At 41.9% G+C, this 25,497-nt stretch overlaps 1 protein-coding gene and 1 long non-coding RNA gene across 2 annotated transcripts in view; both read left to right on the forward strand.

The window, feature by feature from the left end:
• The window catches only part of ntrk3b (neurotrophic tyrosine kinase, receptor, type 3b), a 618,832-nt gene that overhangs the window by 481,235 nt on the left and 112,100 nt on the right, over positions 1-25,497 (forward strand). The gene's annotated exons all lie outside the window — the stretch shown is intronic.
• Positions 1,847-14,440, forward strand: LOC117523079. Its single transcript, XR_004564410.1, has 4 exons — positions 1,847-1,859; positions 2,996-3,000; positions 8,199-8,204; positions 14,318-14,440. It is a non-coding gene; the product is annotated as an uncharacterized LOC117523079 (long non-coding RNA).

Below are 25,497 nucleotides of genomic sequence, written 5' to 3' on the forward strand. Positions count from 1 at the left end.
GCTCATTCCACAGGATGTTTTTGGCAAACTTCTGTTGGCCAAAGATATCCTGGGGTATCCTGAGGCAATCACAAGACATCTGGGCAATATAATCTCTTCAGTGTGTCCTCGTTCTTTCCTGGGTCCCGCATCATGGTGGATTAGTGGTTAGCACTGTTGCCTCACAGCAAGAAGGTCATGGGATCGATTCCCAACTGTGTGGAGTTTGCATGTTCTCCCTGTGTTTGCGTGGGTTTCCTCCAGGTGCTCCGGTTTCCTCCCACATTTAAAGACATGCAGGTTAGGTGGATTGGAAACTTTAGAATTGTCCAGGTCTCCCTTGCAAAAGAGGTCTTGATCTCAATGGGACTAACTTGGTTAAATAAAGGTTAAAAAACAAATCCCAGATGAACATGCCTGGAAGACCTCCCTAGGGAGACGACCAGGGTCATCCTCACCAACTGGTAAATTGTTAAATAGTAAACTGGTAAATTGAAAGAATTCCCTTCAGGTTCACCACAGTGGCCTGTTACAGTGTCTGCAAAACATCAGACACATCTTATCTTATCTTATCTTAACTTCCTCACCTGTGGCTAAAGTCCACCTGTTGTCCATAAACACTTTGTAGGACTTCGTGTTGTTGAAACCCTAAATATGAGTAGGAAAAAGAATGTTTTTAAAAGGTCCTTTTAGGTTGTTGTTTTTTTTTTTGTTTTTCTTTGTACAATCTGTAGCAAACTGTCTGTAAGGACAAGCAGCAACAGAAATAGCTTTTAGGTAGCAAGAGCTATTTAATGCACTGAAACGAACTCACTTTGCTGCAGATGTGATTGTTGAAAGTTTTTTCATGCTGTGCAGTTGGAGGTAGTCATCTGTATACCGCAAATTTTCTCTTTTGTCTCTGTTTTACTTTGGGCTTTGAAGTAGAAGAGAAGAAGAGTGAAGTCCTATATTGACCCAGAGGCCCGTCGGTTCTGGTGCTTATCCACCCAGGTGTGAATGGGTACTGACCTTGGCTGGAGACATAATGTGTGATGGACTGGTGTTTAATTTAGATGAAGACATAAACTTTCATCCACTCATGCTGAAGAATCCAGGGCCAAGCACGGACAGCTTCTGCAAAACATCAGACACATCTTCAAAAAAAGGGGGAATCACACTTCTCAGCCTCTCTGGGATAGCCTATGCCAGGGTACTGGAGAAGAGACTTTGAATGCTCATCAAACCACAGATTCAACATAAGCAATGCAAGTTCCTTCCTGGTTGTGGAACAGTGGAGCAGGTCTTTACCCATGCAAGAATATTAGAAGGGGCGTGTGAGTATGACCAGCCAGTCTTGATGTGTTTTGTGGACTTGGAAAAGGGGGTGCTGTGGGAGTGTGGGTTACTGGGACTGCTACAATGTATGATCTGATCTCTATACAGCCAAAGTAGGACATGTGTTCACAACCGTCTCTGGATCACATCAGACCTGTTGCCAATGGGGGTTGGACTCCACCAGGGCTGCCCCTTGTCACAATCATGTCAGGGAACAAGGTGCAGTCAGGGACTGGAGGGTGTCCAGATTGGTGACCCCAGAGTTTCATGCATGGAAATCCAGCTATTTTATTTATTTATTTGCTCAAAATGATGAGTTGTTGTGAGTTTGGATGCACAAATAGACAGCAAGGGCTTCAAGATGTATAGATTCCCTTCAGATCCAAACAGAAGAAAAATTTGGGAATATAAAGTCAGCCATGTGGGATGGAAGCCGACTTCATCGTCAAGGCCTTGCAAGGTAGATAAATTTATTGTTCAGTCCCATGTACAGTTATGTACAGTAAAACTCATCTAAACCATCATCATAAAAACCAGATATTTGCAGTCACCGGCCAAAAAAAGTCCCAAAGTTTTTGCATTGTTTTCCATGTAATAAACACCGTATATAACGGATTTTGTATAACGGATTTTTCGCTCACATCTGATAAAATGTCCCATCCAATCGCAATGTATTTCCATTAAAACCTCTTACATGTGGGACTGGAGTCACTTCCATGATTAAAAGCCCGACAATTTATTTTTTCACACCGTGTTCAGACTCAGAGCCGCAGCCTGATGTGCACCTGTTAAATCAGACACAGCAAAAGGCTGTGATTTGACACTTTTCTGCTTTCACTGCCATCACATTTTAATAGTCAGAAAAGTCCGCAACTTTACAGCACAAAGTCGGGAAAAGATGAAATTGTACATCATACCTTTGAATTCATCTTTGTTTTTTGTAGATAATATGGTTCTTTTGGCTTCATCAGACTGTGACCTCTGATGTGCACTGAACAGGTTTGAGGCTGTGTGTAAAGTGACTGGGATGAAGAGCTGAGTCTATGGTTGTAAAAGGGTGGATTGTCCCCTTGGCATCAAGGGAGAGTTATTGCCCCAAGTGCAGGAGTTTAAATGTCTTGGGGTCTTGTTCACAAGAGGGGGGTAAGTTGTAGCATGAGATCATTTGGACATGCATTCAACAAAAATATAAATGCAACACTTTTGGTTTTGCTCCCATTTTGTATGAGATGAACTCATCACAAACCAGTCTAAATCTGTGATAGTGAGCACTTCTCCTTTGCTGAGATAATCCATCCCACCTCACAGGTGTGCCATATCAAGATGCTGATTAGACACCATGATTAATGCACTGGTGTGCCTTAGACTGTCCACAATAAAAGGCCACTCTGAAAGGTGCAGTTTTATCACACAGCACAATGCCACAGATGTCGCAAGATTTGAGGGAGCGTGCAATTGGCATGCTGACAGCAGGAATGTCAACCAGAGCTGTTGTGTATTGAATGTTCATTTCTCTACCATAAGCCATCTCCAAAGGCATTTCAGAGAATTTGGCAGTACATCCAACCAGCCTCACAACCGCAGACCACGTGTAACCACACCAGCCCAGGACCTCCACATCCAGCATGTTCACCTCCAAGATCGTCTGAGACCAGCCACTCGGACAGCTGCTGTTCACACTGTTCAGGGCAGATGGCAGACAGCGTGTGTGGCATCGTGTGGCTGAGCGGTTTTCTGATGTCAATGTTGTGGATCAAGTGGCCCATGGTGGCGGTGGGGTTATGGTATGGGCAGGCATCTGTTATGGATGAAGAACACAGGTGCATTTTATTGATGGCATTTTGAATGAACAGAGATACCGTGACGAGATCCTGAGGCCCATTGTTGTGCCATACATCCAAGAACATCACCTCATGTTGCAGCAGGATAATGCACAGCCCCATGTTGCAAGGATCTGTACACAATTCTTGGAAGCTGAAAATGTCCCAGTTCTTGCCGGCATACTCACCGGACATGTCACCCATTGAGCATGTTTGGGATGCTCTGGACCGGCGTATACGACAGCGTGTACCAGTTCCTGCCAATATCCAGCAACTTTGCACAGCCATTGAAGAGGAGTGGACCAACATTCCACAGGCCACAATTGACAACCTGATCAACTCTATGCGAAGGAGATATGTTGCACTGCATGAGGCAAATGGTGGTCACACCAGATACTGACTGGTATCCCCCCCCCCCCCCCCATTAAAACAAAACTGCACCTTTCAGAGTGGCCTTTTATTGTGGGCAGTCTAAGGCACACCTGTGCACTAATCATGGTGTCTAATCAGCATCTTGGTATGGCACACCTGTGAGGTGGGATGGATTATCTCAGCAAAGGAGAAGTGCTCACTATCACAGATTTAGACTGGTTTGTGAACAATATTTGAGGGAAATGGTGATATTGTGTATGTGGAAAAAGTTTTAGATCTTTGAGTTCATCTCATACAAAATGGGAGCAAAACCAAAAGTGTTGCGTTTATATTTTTGTTGGGTGTATTTTGATAGATTTGTTTTGTTCTGCATGTTCTCAGACTGCTCGACCAATGATTGTCCCGTCGGTGTGATTTTGGATTTTTGCTCAATGAGATTCAGGGGCTTGTGTGGAGTTCAAAATGTAAAACTACCAGATTACAGAATTACACGAGGTTATCTCAGTCTAAGTGATTTTGCTTGTAAGTCATAGGGACAGAATGGGAGCAGAAAAGGGAGCAGAAAATGTAAAACATTTCCATAGGTGAGCCAGTACAATAAGGAAAATTAATTGTTTTGAATGAAGGTCGTGTGAGGTCTTATAATCACTGCATTAAGTGAGTCATATTGAAATCTAAGGTATTATAATGTGCTTTAATCCATGTCAGACAAGTTATGACTGATAATCAGCCATAAATATTCATCAGACACTTAAAGGCTGTAATTTAAAGTTACACCACAATTCAAAAAATCTGAGAACATTTTTACAGCTGACTCTAAACTGACCGTAGGTGTGAGTCAAATGTGTGTATGTGTTTGTCTGACTGTATGCATCAGCCCTGAGATAGTTTGGGGACCTGTTCAACCCCACCTCTCACCTAATGACCTAACATGAATGCTGCCGTTATGCCCCCCCCCCCAACACCCTTAACTGATATAAATGGGTAAAGCATGTTTGAACTGACTATTTAAAGCATTAAAGTATAAACCTGTAAAAGTCAGGAGGCATGTATGCATCAAACAAAGCATGCACCCATCAAAGAACACATGCACACTCACAGGCATGCACTCCATTAGCAGGTAGCTGCAAAATCACACCGACTCTCAGTGTGGAAGGTGCATACACAGACAATAAATCCTTTGAAATATCTGCGATCAGCCGGCAGCCTGCGGAGTCGAGTAAATCTCTGTGCACGTTTTCAGCCTCCAGAGGGAACGTTTGCTGCCACTGAGACCTCAGGTGAGCTGCAACAAATGAACATTGCTGTGATTTAATCTGGAGGTTTTTGAATGTCCGCTCAGAGTGAATAGACTGGCTGCAGAGGAAGCTGAAGCTTATAATGCCTTCTTACCACCATCTTGGTTCTTATATTGAGAATATTTAGGGGCAAAATCAGACAAATATAATGTAATAAAGTTCAGCAGATTTTTCAAAGGTGCCTCTTTTAAGAGTTTCAATGTTATTTGGTGATGTTGTGTACATTTTGAAAATACTCCACTACAATATAATATACAAATTTGAAGCCAAAGTATTATTAGTGCGATCTTCATGTTAGCGTTCGCACAACACACAACAATACAAATCTGGCTTCACTTCATTCTATGATTTTCTGAGACTTGAAATCTTCTTTGTACCCCCATCACACTTGAGGATGAATTGCATGAATACTGTACAAATTGGTATTCAAATGTCATTCGTGCAATTCGTGTTATATTCAAACTGCACTCAAACACCTCGTACAGGATTCCTACAGCAATTGGCACATTCGTGTGTCACTCGTGCTGGAAAACATCTGAACGGTGGTGGAGTTCCAGTCAGACTGCATTCTTACTGTACAAATGGACATTTGAATGTCATTCGTGCAATTTGACCTGCAGTCGAACTGCATTCAAGCTGCATTTGAATTCCTCAGACAGCTTTCATGTGGCACTTAGGAAAATAGGCTAAATTCACACAGCCAGCACGACTGTAGAGAACAGGCACAGTACTGTCATGCTGCATTCGAACTAGGGAATATTGGTACGGCGGTCATACCGCTGTGTGACTGCTTCCTCAAATGGCTTTCGAACTGGCATATGAGCTGGCATCCAAAATGGCAACCCGCCAGCATTCTGAGCAGTCTGATTGCGTAGGCACATCCCTACTGTGCCCCCGATGAGCCGAACCCCCCCCCCCCCCCCCCCAAATCCTGTTCGGGGTGCGCAAAGAAAATATTGTAATGTGCAAAGTCTGTGGCACACAATCAACATGTGCTCCAGATTGGCTCCCACTAGAGTGGAGCGCACAACTGACAAAACTGGCTGGCGTGGCTGTTTCATTTTATTTATTTTATTTGAAATTTTCGCAGCGGAGCGCAGTGTAAAAGTAGCACTGTGTTTTGGATTTGAAAGCGCAAAGGACACTGTGTTTGGTTGCTTTGCAGTGGTTGTTTGTGGTGATGCTTGCAAAGCTGTTTTTGTTTCCCTTAAATCTGGCACAACTGTGTAGCTATAAATGACTGTTCTCCACCCTTCACTGTTGGCCAGTCAGATATCTGCACCAAATTTCACCAGCGGTTTTACCAGCTCGAGGTTCTCGTCAATGACAGATTGGTGGAGCACCGTCTGTCCTTCTGGGCTGAAGGAGTTGACATTTAATTCACAGGTTGTCATGTTCTGCAGCACCAAGTGCACCTCCTTGGTGTTGCCTTTCTTCACTGTTTCTTGGAAAACCCTCAGTGGCGCGGAACATGTCGACACATCTGCCTAGCTCATGATTGCAACTCGGCTCAAAGGTGTTGGACAAAGTAATTCTGCCTGTGCCCTGAAGCTGATAATAATCGTCTTCCCCTGTCGAACATCTCGGCTCAGCACCACAGGTAGGTTAAGAGCAGTCTTTGATATCTTTAATATGATGAGAGCGCGACACCCAGCAGTGTTACATGGCAGGTCTTCAAAAGAGTGGACCACAGCGCTTGCCCTGCCATGTGCGCCCCACCACCATTCCCGGCTTGCTTTCTACCCAGATCCCAGGTGCTGGCATTATGGGGTTTTGTGCTGTGTTGTTTTTATTCTTTGTCTTTTTATTTTGTTCTGTCTTTATTTTCATATTTCTCTTTCCTATTTCTTTAAACATATTTCTCTCAAATATTGTTCACAAATCTGTCTACATCTGTGTTAATGAACACTTCTCCTTTGCTGAGATAATCCATCCCACCTCACAGGTGTGGCATATCAAGATGCTAATTAGACCATGATTATTGCACAGGTGTGCCTTAGGCTGGCCACAACAAAAGGCCACTCCAAAATGTTAAGTTTTAAAACACACCACAATAACACAGATGTCACAAGTTTTAAGGGAGCATTCAGATGGAACGGTGACTGCAGGAATGTCCACCAGAGCTGTTGTCCATGAATTGAATGTTCATTTGCCTACCATAAGTTGTCTCCAAAGATGTTTCAGAGAATTTGGCAGTACATCCAGCTGGCATCACAACTGCAGACCACATGTAACCACACCAGCCCAGGACCTCCACATCCAGCATGTTCACCTCCAAGATTGTATGAGACCAGCCACCCAGACAGCTTCTGCAACAATCTGTTTGCAGAACCAAAGAATTTCTGCACAAACTGTCAGGGAAGCTCATCTGCATGCTCGTCGTCCTCATCTCGATCTCGACCTGACTGTAGTTCATCATTGTAACCGACTTCAGTGGACAAATACTCACATTCATTGGTGTCTGGCATATTGGAGAGGTGTTTTCTTCATGGATAAATCCAAGTTTTCACTGTTCAGGGCAGATGGCAGACAGCGTGTGTGACGTGTGGGTGAGTGGTTTGCTGATGTCAACGTTGTGGATCAAGTGGCCCATGGTGGCGGTGGGGTTATGGTATGGGCAGGCATATGTTATGGACAATGAACACATTTTATTGATGCAGTGTGAATGCACAGGAATACCATGACAAGATCCCAAGGCCCATTGTTGCACCATTCATCCCCGACCATCACCTCATATTGCAGCACGGCCCCATCTTACATGGATCCATACACAACTCCTGGAAGCTGAAAACATCCCAGGTCTTGCATGGCCAGCATACTCACTGGACATGTCACCCATTTAGTATGTTTGGGATGCTCTGAATTGGCATATACGACAGCGTATTCCAGTTCCTGCCAATATCCAGCAACTTCACACAGCCATTGAAGAAGAGTGCACCAACCGACCACAGTCAACAACCTGGTCAACTCTGTGCGAAGAAGATGTGGTGCACTGCGTGAGACAAGTAATGGTCACACCAGATACTGACTGGTTTTCTGACTCTCCTCCCCACCAGATCCCCCAGTAAAGCAAAACTGCACATTTCAGAGGGGTCTTTTATTGTGGCCAGCCTAAGACACACCTGGATTATCTCAGCAAAGGAGAAGTGCTCACTTACACAGATTTAGAAACAAGGTAAGACGAGAGTGCCTTAATTGAGAGAGTGGCAACATGATGAGTCAAAAACCGGTCACGTGACTCATGGTGCCATCTCTAATCTGCATGGAAATCCAGCTATTTTATTTATTTACTAGCTGGGGTACCCGGCGTTGCCCAGGTTAACCTGTTTAAGATATAATCTATAAAATATTCCAAAGTTTATATTTTGTCATAATTGTAGATATCTTATAAGTATATATGTAGTCTGAATAGGCAAAGGTTTGAACTAAAAACCCAAAATAGGTGGAATCCCCAAACCAAGAGAGAAAACTGAATTTTGCTGCATACAAGAAACAACAATGAAGTTCTTCAGACTTTATATTGCAGATCAAGTATGCTCATAATCATTCATCAGAATTAATGTTATGACCTTTATAATTGTTGATACATTGCAAATCTAGTTTATAAGAATGCTACAAAAATAAAATGGCTTTTAAACAAATGTTAATTATGGATTTGTGATGTTGAATATATATTTAAATGTAGCTTTTACTGACCAATAGTTCTGAATAGCCTCTTGGTAGACAATGTTCCTTGTCCTTCTGTCAGGAAAGTGGATATACAGCTGATTGGGGTTACCAACTCTGGAGCATCTGACTAACTAACTGTAGAAGATCGCAGGTTCTGCCATATTCAGGCCAGCCATATTATCAGCAAAAGTAGTGGTTTCTTTTTGCACACTTTGAGGCATTCCATCTTTAAATGGTGTAAATGTTGCCTTGCATATTTCTTAAAGTTATGCATTCACTGGTATATTTAGAGAACAAACAATCTTTTCAATTGTAAAAAAAGAGGTTTGACCACTAAAAACAGTTTCAGCCATGAAACATCAACATACCAAAACTATTAGATCAACCCCAAAGCTAGTGCACTATTATAATAGGACAGCAGGTTGTGAAGAGTTGATAAATAACAAAATTTAATTTATGATATTTACATCATAATGAGCAGCCTATATACAACACGCCATTGGAGAACACAGCTCTATGCCCGCTTACTGGCTGATTGAAAGGGTGCTGCCCCATCAGCAGTTAGAACTACATCACTTTTTCAAATGATCTGCAGAGTGCCATTGTGATACAGAAAACATGCGTTTGCCTGATACATTATGATCAACGCTAGGCAAGTGATACACATCATGTACACTCGACACCTTTATTTTTAGAAAATGTGCAAATGTTTAGAAATACATGTACAAATTGCAAGAAAAGACAAAGCTTGATATTTTATCCAGTAAACTTTTAAAGTTTAATTTACAGCCTTCCAGTAAACTTTTAAAGTTTAAGTTACAGCCTGTAGTTGAAAGCTCTCTGCTAAGAGTGAAAACCTTCATTCCAAGAAGGAATAGGCTGTATTCTGATAAGTATTATATCATAGTGATTGTGTATAAGTTTTATCAAAATTCATGTGAATTGACACCCCCACCCCTTCGCAGCCACCCCCACCCCTTCGCAGCCACCAATGCCTGGCATGGGGAGAACTATCAAAATTCATGTGGATTGACCCCCCCCCCCCCCCCCCCCCCCCAGCCACCCCCACCCCCTCGCAGCCACCAATGCCTGGCATGGGGAGAACCCATCTACATCTCTGAGCTGGCACCTTATCTGCAGGTCTAAGTCCTTGTTCCTGGGGACAGCATTATGAAGAGTTTACCCTGTATTTATTTTGAAGTTGATAAACATAACACAGTATTGGCCATTAGGTACAGAAAAATCTCAATTTGAGGATGCATATTGCCTTAATGATTAAACCAGATTTAAGGACTATTTTTAAGTAGGATGGCATATCTACTCATTCACACATGGTGTCAAATATCATGGGTGTAATATTGGTAGACGGGAGTATGGGGATAACAAAGCACATGGAAGAAAGTTACTTTGTATTGAATTGTGTATTTATATTCTTAAAAACAAAATGTTCAGTATATGATTAGTCAGTAAATGACAGAATACTCACATTTGTTTTTGCTATAAACAGGTCTGAAAACATTAAAGTTTGTAGAGTTGTTCAAATATTTTCAAGGAGAGTCAAACAGGTTTGTAGCACCCACGTGCAGCATGTGCAGAGAAAGGATGCATTCATATCAAGGGGGATATTTGAATCTGCTTGGTTATACAACCAAACTGGCATGCACACCCACGCTATGTGTGCTAGCCAGCAGCATATAGCTGAGGAGTCTGGGCTCTGTTTATAGCAGTAGGCAGGCTACTGAGCTCCTGCATATATGCATAGGGCCAGCGGCCAGCTATTAAAACTGAGAGATTTGTGCTGGAGTTCAACTGCCACTGAGGTACATATGGTTCAACTGTATGTATCAGATTATTGTTAATATTGTTGTCTTAATATTAATTTTTTTGTTTGAAAATAGTACCAGGTTGTACCCCATGTCATGGTGGTTCAGAATATGTAACTTTGGGGTTCAACTGTATGTATCAGATTATTGTTAATATTGTTGTCTTAATATTATTTTTTTTGTTTGAAAATCATACCAGGTTGTAGCCCATGTCATGGTGGTTCAGAATATGTAACTTTGGGGAGTTCACCTTTTGTAGTTTTAGAGCCTATTCCGGACAGACAGAAAGACAAAACTGTATGTATCAGATTATTGTTAATATTGTTGTCTTAATATTATTTTTTTTGTTTGAAAATCGTACCAGGTTGTAGCCCATGTCATGGTGTTTCAGAATACGTAACTTTGGGGAGTTCACCTTTTGTAGTTTTAGAGCCTATTCCGGACAAACAGAAAGACAAAACTGTATGTATCAGATTATTGTTAATATTGTTGTCTTAATATTAATGTTTTTGTTTGAAAATAGTACCAGGTTGTAGCCCATGTCATGGTGGTTCAGAATATTTAACTTTGGGGAGTTCACCTTTTGTAGTTTTAGAGCCTATTCCAGACAGACAGAAAGACAAAAGTAGCCATTTATGTATATAGATATTGTTGTCTTAACATTAATTTTTTTGTTTGAAAATAGTACCAGGTTGTAGCCCATGTCATGGTGGTTCAGAATATGTAACTTTGGGGAGTTCACCTTTTGTAGTTTTAGAGCCTATTCCGGACAGACAGAAAGACAAAAGTAGCCATTTATGTATACTCAACAAAAATATAAAAGCAACACTTTTGGTTTTGCTCCCATTTTGTATGAGATGAACTCAAAGATCTAAAACTTTTTCCACATACACAATATCACCATTTCCCTCAAATATTGTTCACAAACCAGTTGAAATCTGTGATAGTGAGCACTTCTCCTTTGCTGAGATAATCCATCCCACCTCACAGGTGTGCCATACCAAGATACTGATTAGACACCATGATTAGTGCACAGGTGTGCCTTAGACTGTCCACAATAAAAGGCCACTCTGAAAGGTGCAGTTTTGTTTTATTGGGGGGGATACCAGTCAGTATCTGGTGTGACCACCATTTGCCTCATGCAGTGCAACACATCTCCTTTGCATCATCCATGAAAAGAACACCTCTCCAGTGTGCCAAATGCCAGCAAATGTGAGCATTTGCCCACTCAAGTCGGTTACGACGACGAACTGGAGTCAGGTCGAGACCCCGATGAGGACGACGAGCATGCAGATGAGCTTCCCTGAGACGGTTTCTGACAGTTTGTGCAGATATTCTTTGGTTATGCAAACTGATTGTTTCAGCAGCTGTCCGAGTGGCTGGTCTCAGATGATCTTGGAGGTGAACATGCTGGATGTGGAGGTCCTGGGCTGGTGTGGTTACACATGGTCTGCGGTTGTGAGGCTGGTTGGATGTACTGCCAAATTCTCTGAAACGACTTTGGAAACGGCTTATGGTAGAGACATGAACATTCAATACACGAGCAACAGCTCTGGTTGACATTCCTGCTGTCAGCATGCCACCTGCACGCTTCCTCAAATCTTGCGACATCTGTGGCATTGTGCTGTGTGATAAAACTGCACCTTTCAGAGTGGCCTTTTATTGTGGGCAGTCTAAGGCACACCTGTGCACTAATCATGGTGTCTAATCAGCATCTTGATATGGCACACCTGTGAGGTGGGATGGATTATCTCAGCAAAGGAGAAGTGCTCACTATCACAGATTTAGACTGGTTTGTGAACAATATTTGAGAGAAATGGTGATATTGTGTATGTGGAAAACGTTTTAGATCTTTGAGTTCATCTCATACAAAATGGGAGCAAAACCAAAAGTGTTGCGTTTATATTTTTGTTGAGTGTATATAGATTCACTCAAACTGACGGGTTGTTGTGCGTTTGGATGCACAATTAGACAGAGCAAGGGCTTCAAGATATATAGATTCCCTTCAGATCCAAACAGAAGAAAAATCTGGGAAAATAAAATCAGCCATGTGGGATGGAAGCCGACTTCATATTCAAAGCTTGGCGAGGTAGATAAATTTATTGTTCAGTCCCATGTACAGTAAAACTCATCTAAACCATCGTAAAAAACAGATATTTGCAGTCACCGGACAAATAAAGTCCCAAAGTTTTTGTATTGTTTTCCATGTAATAAACACTGTATATAATGGATTTTGTACAACGGATTTTTCGCTCACATCAGATAAAATGTCCTGTGCAATCGCAATGTATTTCCATTAAAGCCCCTTACATGTGGGACTGGAGTCATTTCCCTGATTAAAAGCCCAACAATTAATTTTTTTCAAACCGTGTTCAGACTCGGAGCCGCAGCCTGATGTGCACCTGTTAAATCAGACACAGCAAAAGGCTGTGATTTGACACTTTTCTGCTTTCACTTCCATCACATTTTAATAGTCAGAAAAGTCCGCAACTTTACAGCACAAAGTCTGAAAAAATTGAACATCTTAACTTTGAATTGGAGGTGATGATTGTAGAAAGAAAAGCTTGTTGATGGTCAAATTAGTCCAGAATAAAGCATAATCCAGAGACGGAGAACTTTAAAACTGTCACACATGTCATTGCATGACACAGAGTTGTCAGAGCCCCCCGAGATCAGCTGCTACAAGAATGCCTCCAAGAATGCCTCAGGCAGCTGAAGACAGGCAGTGATAAGAAACAGGAAGAGGAGATATGATAGATAGATATATACTTTATTGATCTCACAATGGAGAAATTACTTTTACACTCCAGTTACCGCAGACAGCAATTAGTCCACAGTTATTACTTATTTACCGTAATAATGGCACACATCAGAATTAAAGGCAACACATACGCATTTGACATTGTTTATGTGCACTAAGTTTGAAGAAGTCCGTTATCCGAATTGAGGCAAGTGGGTGAAGGCCATGCAGCAACCCTGAGTTGCGCCGCCAACATCAGCTTGGGGGGGTGGGCTTGCAGCTAAAACTGCACTGCCCCCGCCGACGGGAAACGGGATGACGAGAAGCAGGGGCCGGAAAGGGTAGGTGTTGATGGGGGATGGAGGGGGTGGGGGGATGGAATGGAACATGCTTCAGTCCTGTGAAAAGCAGTTTATTGTCTTTGTGAGATGAGATAAGAAACAGCCAATGTTCCCCAGGCTAAAACAAATCCCTCAGGAGGAGACAGTTGGGCAATTTGACCTTCGGCTTGATAAGCCTGTAATGTTATTGTTGCAGCAGTGAAATCACTTTTTAACAGTTCCACTTGCACAACTAAATCCCAATTATGAATTAAGAATATTCCCAATTATGAAGTAAGAATATTCACCGGCTTCTGAAATCTTCAGCTTCAACTGCAAGGCATGCATCTGCTCCAAAGATGTGATCCAATTTGTGTCTGAGTACAAGAGTCATCGCAGTCTGAGAATGCACTGCCTTGCCAACCTCGTTAATCATGACGGACAAGCGAGGGGCCATGGTTCTTGATGCCGCCGTCTTGCCAATTTTCTGATAGATCAGGGCAGCACATAAGCCAAAAAGTACCAGCCCTGCTACCATGAGACCAAAAATGAATAAATCCTTGAGATCCTCCACGGAGAAAGACGCCAAGCATGCAACACGCCAAGACCCCCAGGAGTCGAAGACATAGCCCGCAGGATACATTCCATCTGGGCAGTTAGGATCCCCCGGTCCTGACCTTATTGTAGAAAAAATGGTGTCAATAGCATTCAGAGACCAGCTGATCAATTCCATGGTTAATCCAATAGTAGTCAAATAGATCCAGAATCCAATATGATTTGAGGAATTCACAGTCTGGTGAAATAGGGACTTGAAGGTTAAAGGCAGAGAACAGAGAAAAGGGAGAGTGGAGGAGATGCGACCGCTCTCGTCGGAGTCTCAAGCTGAACTCATATCATGGAAGACCAAGACCCTTCATGTGATGTACCATTGACAGATAAAGGAAGCTGCTGACAACAAGAAGACCAGCATTGCATGGAGGCTGTGATCATGGCAGCACAAGAACAAGCCCTAAGCACCAGATCCATAGAGTCAGGAGTCTACCACAGAAGACAGAACCCAAGTTACAGGCTGTGCAAATGTGCCTCAGAGACAGTCCAGCACATAGTAGCGGGATGCGAGATGCAAGCTGGGACAGTATACACTGAGAGGCACAACCAAGTGTCAAGAAGTGTGCACAGGACCATCTGTGCCACATGTGGATTAGAAGTCCCCAAGTACTGATAGGAGATGCCACCAAAGGTGGTTGAGATTGACAGGGCTAAGGGCCTGTGGGACTTCCAATTCCAGACAGATAAGCAGCTGCAGGCCAGCCAACCAGATATAGTGCTGGTTGACAAGGGAAAAAAGACCGCAGTGTGATTGATGTGGCAACCCCAGCAGACAGCATCATAAGAAAGAAGGAGCACAAGAAAATAGGGAAGTATCAAGCGCTGAAGGAGCAACTGGAGCAGATGTAGAAGGTAAAGTCCAAAGTGGTCCCAGTGGTAATAGGAGCACTAGGGGCTGTAATGCCTAAATTGGAAGATTGGCTCCAGCAGATTCCCGGCACAACATCAAAGGTCTCTGTCCAAACGATCACAGTCCTAGGAACTGCGATGCTACTGTGCCAAACCCTGAAAGTCCTTGGTCTCTAGTAGAGGACCCAAGGTTGAGGAACACACATAACACCCGGAAAGGGTGGTATGTGTGTTACACAAAAATGATACACAGAAATCACGGTTTGGTACATACCTCGGTCACGGTTCAGTTTATTTTCGGTACAGTATGGGAACAAAATGCAAAACCTAAATTTGCTTGTTTAAATCAACAATGTATTATAACATTATACAAACAGGAAAATAAAATAACTGCAAAGTGCTGCCTGGTAATAAGTTGAATAAAATGTTCTCAAATAAATGACAAATGTATGAAATATTATAAAAAAATACATTCCTAGTAAACAGCTTTTAACAAAACCTTTCCACAAGTAAAGAGCAGCACAACAGTTCCACCACGAAACCCTGTTCCATTTTATTCAACCTTCATATTTTTTGCCAGAAAAATTAACTTGTCCAAAACTGTCACACTCTATAAGGGATTTTTTAAGAGAATTAATGTTAAAGAATCCATTTATTTTTGTACAATTTATTTTATATTCTGTCTCTTTCTATTAACTGTTCATTTAATGTTTGTTAATATAGCTTTTTAAATAAAGTTTTGAAAACAAAAACATTGTGGGAGAGGAAAAAAGTGAGTAAAACCACCATAAAATATTTAGAACCCCAAATAAATGTGATTCTTGGTTTGTTTATTTATTGTGCCATTAAAATTGGTCATCACTTATTAAAATAAAATAACTTCTGAAAGCCAAGGCTTCTCAAAGTTTGGGGACTATTTAATCACAGCACAGCAAACAAGGTCAGTAGGCTGAACGAGTGAGTGAGGAGGATTGTAGATATCCCTCCGCTCAGCGCTTTCAGGCTGCTGCAGGCTGCGGAGGAGGAGGGGGAGACACTTTCACTTTCAGTCACCAAACATCAGAAGTCTCCAGTAATTCCAGGAAAAGTAGCTAGATTTGTCGCTAGTCACTTGTGGGAAAATAAGTCGTTAAGAGGGCTTGGAAAGTCGCCAGATTTAGCGAGAAAGTTGCTAAGTTGGCAACCCTGAATGTATACACATGCAACGCGAACGCACATGTACGTTACACCCGTAATATATATATATATATATATATATATATATATATATATATATATATATATATATATATATATAAGTATCGGACCTTTTTATTTTTTGCAAAAGCCATATGGATTTGAATCACGTGTGATTGCATCACCCAAGCTTAAACCTTCGTGCGCATGCGTGAGTTTTTTCACGCCTGTCGGTTGCGTCATTCACCTGTGAGCAGGCTTTGTGTGAGCAGTGGTCCACCCCTCTCGGCAGATTTTTATTGCCATGCCATTTTTCATTTCCATGAAAAAAACTCCTTTAACAGTGGAATGTGCCAAAAAAGTGCTGATGCCCACGCCTTTTTCCTTTTTTTGTGGAAGTCAGACGACGTCCCGGATCAACAAAGCCTTCACGTTGGAAATGATCTGGTTGATTCAGCCTGTCGATTGGCGCTTGGAGCACGGCGCGCTCTCAGCAGCTGTGGGCGGTCTTTAAACCGGCTGGAGCACTCCTTAATCTGTGAATCCCCATAAAATCGTCCCTGAAAGCCAACAGAATTTTCTGAAAAGGTGTCCACCTGGAGGTCTCTCAGAGTTTCTGGAAAAAGTTGATGCAGCAAAGCTCCAAATCGTTCAGACATTTATTCGCAATAAAAGTCCGATGAGAGGGGTGGACCATTGCTCACACAAAGCCTGCTCACAGGTGAATGACGCAACCGACAGGTGTGAAAATCTCACGCATGCGCACGAAGGTTCAAGCTTGGCTGATGCAATCACACATGATTCAAATCCATATGGTTTTTGAAAAAAATAAAAAGGTCCGATACTTATATATATATATATATATATATATATATATATATATATATATATATATATTATATATATATATATATATATATATATATATATATATATATATGAAGCCAGAAAGCCAATGCAGGCCAGAGGATTTTTTTGTTTAATTTCTCAAACTTAATTTCTCAATTTCACTTGGAATGTATCAGAACAACCTTATAGTTTTCATTCTTTGAGATGGCTTTCTTAACAGTAGCTGTTTTACAACAGTAGAACAATGATTTCAAAGTGGCGTTGTTTACACTGTCTCTCATAAAGCTGTGCAAAGCCAGTACAAATGAATTGTAAGGTCCCACAGTGTAGGACTTCATTTGATCAGTCTGTCTTTTCTTTTAAAAGCATAAAGCTGTGGAATTTGTTGCTGCTGGAGCTCAAGACCATATCTGAGTTTAGGATGTTCACCTCTAGACTCAAATTTTGGCTTAAAAGTTGCCAGTGTTGTGCCCATGTGTAAATAGCACTGTAAGGGCAATTATTATACGGTATGGGATTTTGCCAACTTCTGATTGGCCCATTCACCACTTTCTGAGCTGTACCACATGCCGAGATGACCGCTGGTGGAGCCGAGTACACCTCATGTGCAGCGTAGCGCTAGCCAATAGAGTGACGCCTTCTATCGATAACGACCAATCAGATAACGTGATACAATGCCTACTTTGGCTGTCAATTTGGCTGTCAGTCAATGCTGCTGGCTGCAGCTGCTGCAGCTGCTCCTCGGTCTTCTCTCACAAATGTGTTTAAATACAATCCATAAAAGTCCTGGTCACAGACTGATTGCCAGAGACAGGACATGTCAACATTCAGTAAAAAGTCCAGACATCTCCAGTCCACTCACGGATGATTCATTCGTGCGCGCACATGTGAACAATTAAAAGAAATAAAAGGCTGCCTGCACTCCTCGCTTTCCGTAAACTCTCTCATCACTTTGTTAAAGAAAGGACATAAGTCCTGCTCACAGATTGATTGCAAGAGACAGAACATGTCCACATCAAGTATAACTCCAGACATCTCCACATTTACTCACAGACAGTTCATTTGCGGTTCATCTCGCGGTCAAAGTAGGAAAGATAAGCTATAACAGAACTCAGAGCACAGACCTGCAGCTCAGCACAAGAACAAATATAAACTAGAAGAGAAATCAGAGTGCACAGTCTGTCTGCAGCACGCACCTGACGCAGACATTCCTGCATTGTCATGACACCACAGGAAGCTCGAGGCAGCCCCGGTGTGAAAGGGGCTTTAGAAATTGTGCTCATTAAGTATTTTGGACCTGTTGGTGCAGTATGACAGTAATAATAAAGAGTTGAAACTTGAGGTTGATTTTTCAGTTTTAGTCAGGTCAGAATGAGGTTCACCTCGGCCAAGGCCTCGGTGAATCCCATCCTGACCAGGTCCGCATAATCACAGGTACACCTCATCAAAAGTCTATAATTGTATAGAGTGGGTGAAGGAAGGATTGAATGAAGGAGTGAGTGTGTTAACATACAGAAATTCAGTTTTTAAATTTTGTATATTATAGATGTGTGTTGGTAAGTGTGGAAATGCAAGAAAATTTTAGATGTGAGAAGGTGGACCAGTGATTGAATGAAATGTTGAGTGAGGTTGTTAATTATGTAAATTTTAGAATTATTAATTATGTAAATTGTAGAAAGACCCAACCAGGGACAAGAGTTGTGAATTAACTGTAGGTATAACCTCTTTCTGCATTACATCAGTTGCAAACACTGGTTCCTCTATGTCTGATTGCATTGTCCCTGTCAAATAAATTAATTAAATGATATACGACAAAACTGCAGCGGGATCTTGAGAAGTTCGATCAGAAGCTCTGGTGGCCTAAATATGAGGTAGTATGAAGACAATTGTTTCTGGTTAAAAGTGGTGTCCTGTGTGATTGGACCTTTGGAGTTATGTGATCGAGTGGGTCAATTTCTTTATGCCGAATGTACAGCTGAACTTTTCCCTCAAATCTCCAAATAACTTTTGAAAAATTGATAAATCAAGTGAAAATTTAGCTTTCAGGGGGAAAAAAGAGACATAAATGCTTTTCTACCTGGAGAACATCTCAAACCATTTTTCTACAAAATTACATCAAGTTCTATTTTTTAAAGCATAAAGACCTCTTAAAAGCAGATGCAGAAACCATTTAGAGTAATATTTTACCAAGGCTACATCAGGTCCTCATAAGACTTAGAGAAGTTCTTCTGAAGGCCGTACAGCAAGAGTTCATTTCATTCAGCAAAAGTTAAAGTCCTTTACTAGTTATCAGTCTGTCTGTCTTTGATACTGGGTCTCTTTGGAGGATCCTTTGTTCCTGCTGGAATGACTTTGTGTCAAATGTATTGTTACCTGGAGAGACTCAGATGACGAGGATCGCTGACATTGTGTCCATGTGGTGTGTTTTCTCATCATGATCCAGCATGCAAGTTGCTCAATGTGGAGGACCTCAGCGCCTGGAGAAGGTAAAGGACACAGCCAGGTTTCACCTGGCTGCAGAAGATAGTTAGTTACTTTGGAGAGGGCAGGATGGACCAGTTACCTGTCTATGTGGTTGCCATCCAGGACACAAGGGTGTTCTGTAGTGCACTGTAAGAATTTTGACTAATGGTTACTTAAAAAATGTGGCAACAAAATCACACATAATACAAATGAATAGATTTTAAGTTCTACATTTTTTTCTACAATCAATTAAAAAATACTGAATACATTAACAAAACTTAAACAAAAAACATTAAGTACATGTTAATAAAAGCAACTGTTGAAATGCGTTGGATTTAGTAGTAGCACACCAAATGATGAATTATATCGCCAAAAATCCTAGTCAGTTTCACAGGATTTACACCGGATGCTTTTCCTGATGCAACCCCACATTACATGGAGAAATGTGGCAGCGGTGGGGTTTGAACCGTGACCCTTCCGCACTGCTACCAACTGCACTAACCACTTGGCCACCACCGCTGCCCAACTCGTATTCTAACGCGTTGTTGACAACATGAGAAGGAACCCAGTGACGGAATACTGCAAATTATTTAACATCCAGTTATTATCTTATGTCACTGGTTAGCAGGGTTGGGTAGGATTACTTTGAAATGTAATCCAAAAGTAATCAGATTATAAGTAATCCAGATTTATGTACATACATACATCTAATCCACATGTAATCTTTCAAAGTAATCCTACCCAACCTTGCTGGTTAGCATCCAAGTCTCACCATAAGACAGAAGGTACCTGGACCATAAAGACTTGGACTTTGATTTCTTGAAAAGATTTTAGTTTCAGCATTGACATCTCCATTGTCCAGCATCATCAGCATGACTGATTTTGAACATATAACTGAGTGATCAAGGTGAACACACCATCATCAGTCCTTGATTTCTCAAGGTCATTCATTCCAGTCTGAGGGTGAAAACCGAACGCCAACTTGCTTCCAGCCTGCATCACCTCACCAGGAGAAAGTCAAATTATGGTGCTGGTTTCTCCTGAGCAGTGCCTTGGCACGGCTTCTGTGTGTTGCAGGTCAGCATGCTTCTCAGCATGGATCTGCACAAGCTGAGACGTTTCACTTCTTTTCATGCTGGTTTGAATATGTTCCAAATTTTCAGGAGCTTTGAGGTGTCTCGGCACAGGTTTGGCAGAACACTGGTTTTCAAGCTGATCACCAAAGTAGCAATTTTTGCCAGGTGGTGACCCTGTTCAGCAGAATGGGGCCCGACCAGAGCTGCTTGGATAAATCAGCCAACATAGGTGAGCTGAGTTGTTGGTCATTTTGCTGCCAGACTCAGTCGGGTATAAAAGCAATCAAACTCAAATTTCCTCAATATTCTAAAACATCCATGTAATCCTGTGTGGGTTTTTTCAAATTTAGTCCATAATATTTTGTCATTCATGGGCACTTAAACCATGTGCTTATTGTTTCTGCAGACACCTTTACTCTGGTTCGTGTAGAAGGAAACTGGTTTTTCTTCATGTTCAGTTTGTGAAACAATATGAAAAGAAATATCATGGAATTATTTTATTTCAAATTTAATTACCTGCTGCCCTGCTATTTCTAGACATGAATTCCACTTCACAGCATCAATCACGGACTCTGTAGCAAAGGATACTAGTTGTGGATTTGCCTATTTAGTCTTTCAGATTTGACTCTGGCTTTAGAAGTGACAGTTTTCCATCCAGCTCCTTGTGACTGTTGGTATTTATGTCATGGTGGAGGAGCAGAGATGGCATTTGGAGGCAAAGTCATAAGTACAAATCTTTATTTGTCTACTTATTCAATTTCCTTTGGTATACTAGTGTGATTAAAAATGGACCTACTCATTGTCAGACAAGTCTGTCCAGTAACCAGAACCTGAATATCAGTCCTCCTCAGTGTCCTCCTCAGTCCAGCGTCCTCCTCAGTCCTCCTCCTTATTAGGAGAAGGACTGTTATCTAGGAGGACAACAGTCCAACATTCAGAAAGAGTGAAAATCAATGGCACCATCTAAAGGACATCATTATTTGTTGGTAGCAGTGAGGTTTTTCTGTTGTCACAAATTTTTGATGTTTTTATTTATAGTATATGCCATCAGAAAGATGATTGTGGTTCCATCTGTTGACTCCACCAAGAAACATCCCCTGGAGTGACCTCTGTGCTAGTCCACTGGTTGTATTCCTGCTGATGATCAGCCACAGTGTTGGTGCATTGCTTTTATGTAGTGGCAGAAAGTAATAGTGTCCCCAGCAAAAGTTAAAGTCCAGAGTTTCCCTGCCGTTTACGTCACGTAGTCATAAGACTGAGGTTCAGGCTCTGGGTGCACGATGCCTTTACACATATTAGTGCATCATCCTGTCAGGAAGCTCCACTGAAACCAACACAGGGCTGACCATAGCAAGGTCAGTCTGGACACCAAGTGGATGGACATGGAGGAGGAGACCTGCTACTCAGCCCTGTATGGGGTAATCTGTGCTCACCTATATGTAAAAAGCCAAGTGTCCTCTGTGTACGTGTATGCCTGCGTGTATATGGCTTCAAACACAGAGAAACTGGGGAGAGCTGACATTTGTCATTTGGTATGCTTATGTATTTTGGGTGAATCGAATGTTGATAAATGGAAGAGTTTTGACTGTGTTGAATGCTTGGTTTCTAAAGTAAAGATCAAACAATGTCAACATCCATTGGATTCTATGACATGTGACATATGCTACATCATTACATGATAACTAAGCATGATACATGGTCCAAATTATTCTTTCTTAAATCCCTGTTAACTCAACTAATAATTTGCATCACTTTTTACACAAACTGGAGTAAATTTAATTTTTGACTCCTGTACAAACTGAAACTGACCTTTGTCACCATTCTTGCTGTTTTTATCCCATAACTCCATAGAATTCAGTCACAGATTTTTCAAAGTATACCTTTTTGGAATCTTTATGAGCAGGCAAATAATGTGGTATAGTTTTCAATATGATTGGAGCATCTTTTAATTTTGACCCCTGTGTAATTCTTCAATTGAAAATTCAAGTGGGCAGTCAACTGGCCAACGAGGAATGTCTATGGGGTATTTGTGCCGAATTGGATGCTTGTATCACCATTTGCAGGATTCCAGTCTAAATATTCTCTTATCTGCTGCACTAACCCCACCTCTATGCATCCTGTTCAGGGTGTGCAAAGGAAATATTGTAACGTACAAAGTCTGTGGCATGCAATCATCATGTGCACTAGACGTTAACATTGTACAATCACACCGAATACATTGTGTGTCACAGCGAGTCAGCTGGTCTCTGTGATGTGCTCTGTGACATGCACTGTGGCTGTCTGGACAGGGTCTAACAGCCATGATAACATGATAATACAGATAAGTCCTCTGACACATGAGGTGGACTGACTATGGCTCTGTGATAGCACATTCTGAATGTTACACCATGATCACAGGTACAGCACATCTCTGTGACACGCTGACGCTCGCTGCGGCTGACTGGATGGGGTCTAACAGCCATGTTACCATGATAATACAGATAAATCCTCTGACACATGAGGGGGAGTGACAATGGATCTATAATAGGGACAGACGGATAATCGGCTTGGGCGATTATTGGCTGATTATCGGCCATGACAATTATTGGCATCGGCTGATTATCGGCCTGGCTGATTATCGGTCTATCGCTACAGAACACAAAGCGGGATTATCGGCTGATGCAGATTATTGGCCCAGCCAATTATCACTCTATCCCTAATCTGTAATATCATGCACATTAGGGCCTTAAGTGGTGCACCACACAGAGCCTTTGACTCGCTGTGGGGCAGGGCACACTCCCCACTCCCCCTGATTGCTTTCCACCCTGATCTCAGGTGGTACGTACAGCATTGGAGCAGCATTCTGCATATTCCTGCTGCATTCTGCCAGCATTGTGGGGTTTTCCTATGTGTTGTTTTTGTTCTCTGTCTTCTTAATTTTATTCTGTTTTGATTTTTTTTCATGGTGGAAGGTTTTTGTCCATATTTGACCTGCACTCTGGGTACTCAACCTGGATTCATGAACTGCTACCCCCGAACTCCGCAAATCATGCGAGCTGGCTTTGTACCACATTCTGGGTATTCTTGCGGCATTCGTACATGGCTGTACAAATGTCTGTCCCGTACAAATGCACCTTGAATTCTGTTTGTCTTTCCAATTCATGTGATTCATACAACATCCATACTCTAGCGTGACAGGGCCCTAAACCAAGACAACAATCAGAGTAAATTCTTAGAAAGACAAAGTTATGTTGTTAAAGTAGTATGTGAGGCAGCAGCTGCTGACGGATGACAACATGCACATCTTTTTGTCATTTCATTAACTTGCTTATCCAGAGGCTTAATAATGGATGTAGCAGTAGAATAAGCTTCAGCAGCTGCATCAGTAGCATGACAAGCAACCCACAGCGAGTCCAGCAGTGAGCAGCAATAAGGCACAAGTGTGCATGAAACAATAAAAAAGAGATAAAGAGAATAAACATGTTCAACACAAAATGCAATAGCAGAGGAGAAAAGATGACATTATTTGGTGGAAAACATTTTTACTCAGGGGGTTCATCAAGGAAAAGCCATTGAATGTGGACTTTTTAATAATATTAGTGTTGTAAAAAGTATTATGACAATTTTTTTTTGCTAATCATGGACAGTTGGTTTTGAGATTCCAAAATTAAAAAATGTTAACAGCTGAAAACCCTTCCTGGGACAATGAAACCATCACAGTGAGCTTGTATGGCTTGTAGTGCATCCTTTTTAAAAACTGATTGTGTCAGTCGTCACACCTTGAGATGTTACTGGATCAGAATGATCAGTTGTCATACTCTGAGGTAGTGCATCTGAATGATCAGTCATCATGCTCTGAGACATTACTGCATCTGAGCTGTCAGTCATCACACTCTAAGATGTTACTGCATCTGAATGAACAGCCATCCCTCGCCGAGGCGTCACTACATCTGAAGAACAGTCGTCACGCTCTGAGACATTACTGTATCTGAATGATCAGTCGTCACGCTCTGAGATGTTACTGCATCTGAAGGATCAGTCGTCAGGCTCTGAGACATTACTGCATCTGAATGATCAGTCGTCATCATCTGAGACATTACTGCATCTGAAGGATCAGTCGTCATGCTCTGAGACGTTACTGCATCTGAGCGGTCAGTCATCATGCTCTAAGATGTTACTGAGCCTGAACGATCACTCATCTCACGCTGAGGCGTTACTGCATCTGAAGAACAGTCATCATGCTCTGAGACATTACTGCGCCTGAACGATCAGTCATCTCACGCTGTGGTGTTACTGCATCTGAGGAACAGTCGTCACGCTCTGAGACATTACTGCGTCTGAATGATCAGTCGTCACCCTCTGAGACATTACTGCATCTGAAGGATCAGTCATCACGCTCTGAGATGTTACTGCATCTAAACAATCAGTTCTCATGCTCTGAGACGCTACTATGTCTGAAGGATCAGTCATCACGCTCTGACACGTTACTGCATCTGAATGATCAGTCATCATGCTCTGAAACATTACTGCATCTGAATGATCAGTTGTCATGCTCTGAGACGTTACTGCATCTGAATGATTTGTCGTCACCCTCTCAGACATTACTGCGTCTGAATGATCAGTCGCCACCCTCTGAGACATGACTGCATCTGAAGGATCAGTCATCATGCTCTGAGATGTTACTGCATCTAAACAATCAGTTGTCATGCTCTGAGACATTACTACGTCCAAAGGATCAGTCGTCATGCTCTGACATGCTACTGCATCTGAATGATCAGTCATCACGCTCTGAGACATTGCTGTTTCTGAATGATCAGTCATCACGTTCTGAAATGTTACTGCATCTGAACCATTTGTCGTCACCCTCTCAGACATTACTGCATCTGAAGGATCAGTCATCATGCTCTGAGACGTTATTGCATCTGAGCGGTCAGTCATCATGCTCTAAGATTTTACTGCGCCTGAATGATCAGTCATCTCACGCTGAGGCGTTACTGCATCTGAAGAACAGTTATCATGCTCTGAGACATTACTGCATCTTCAGGATCAGTCATCATGCTCTGAGATGTTATTGCATCTGAGCGGTCAGTCATCACGCTCTAAGATGTTACTGTGCCTGAATGATCAGTCATCTCATGCTGAGGCGTTACTGCATCTG

Source organism: Thalassophryne amazonica, chromosome 2, assembly GCF_902500255.1.
Source record: "Thalassophryne amazonica chromosome 2, fThaAma1.1, whole genome shotgun sequence".
Lineage (NCBI taxonomy): Eukaryota > Metazoa > Chordata > Actinopteri > Batrachoidiformes > Batrachoididae > Thalassophryne > Thalassophryne amazonica.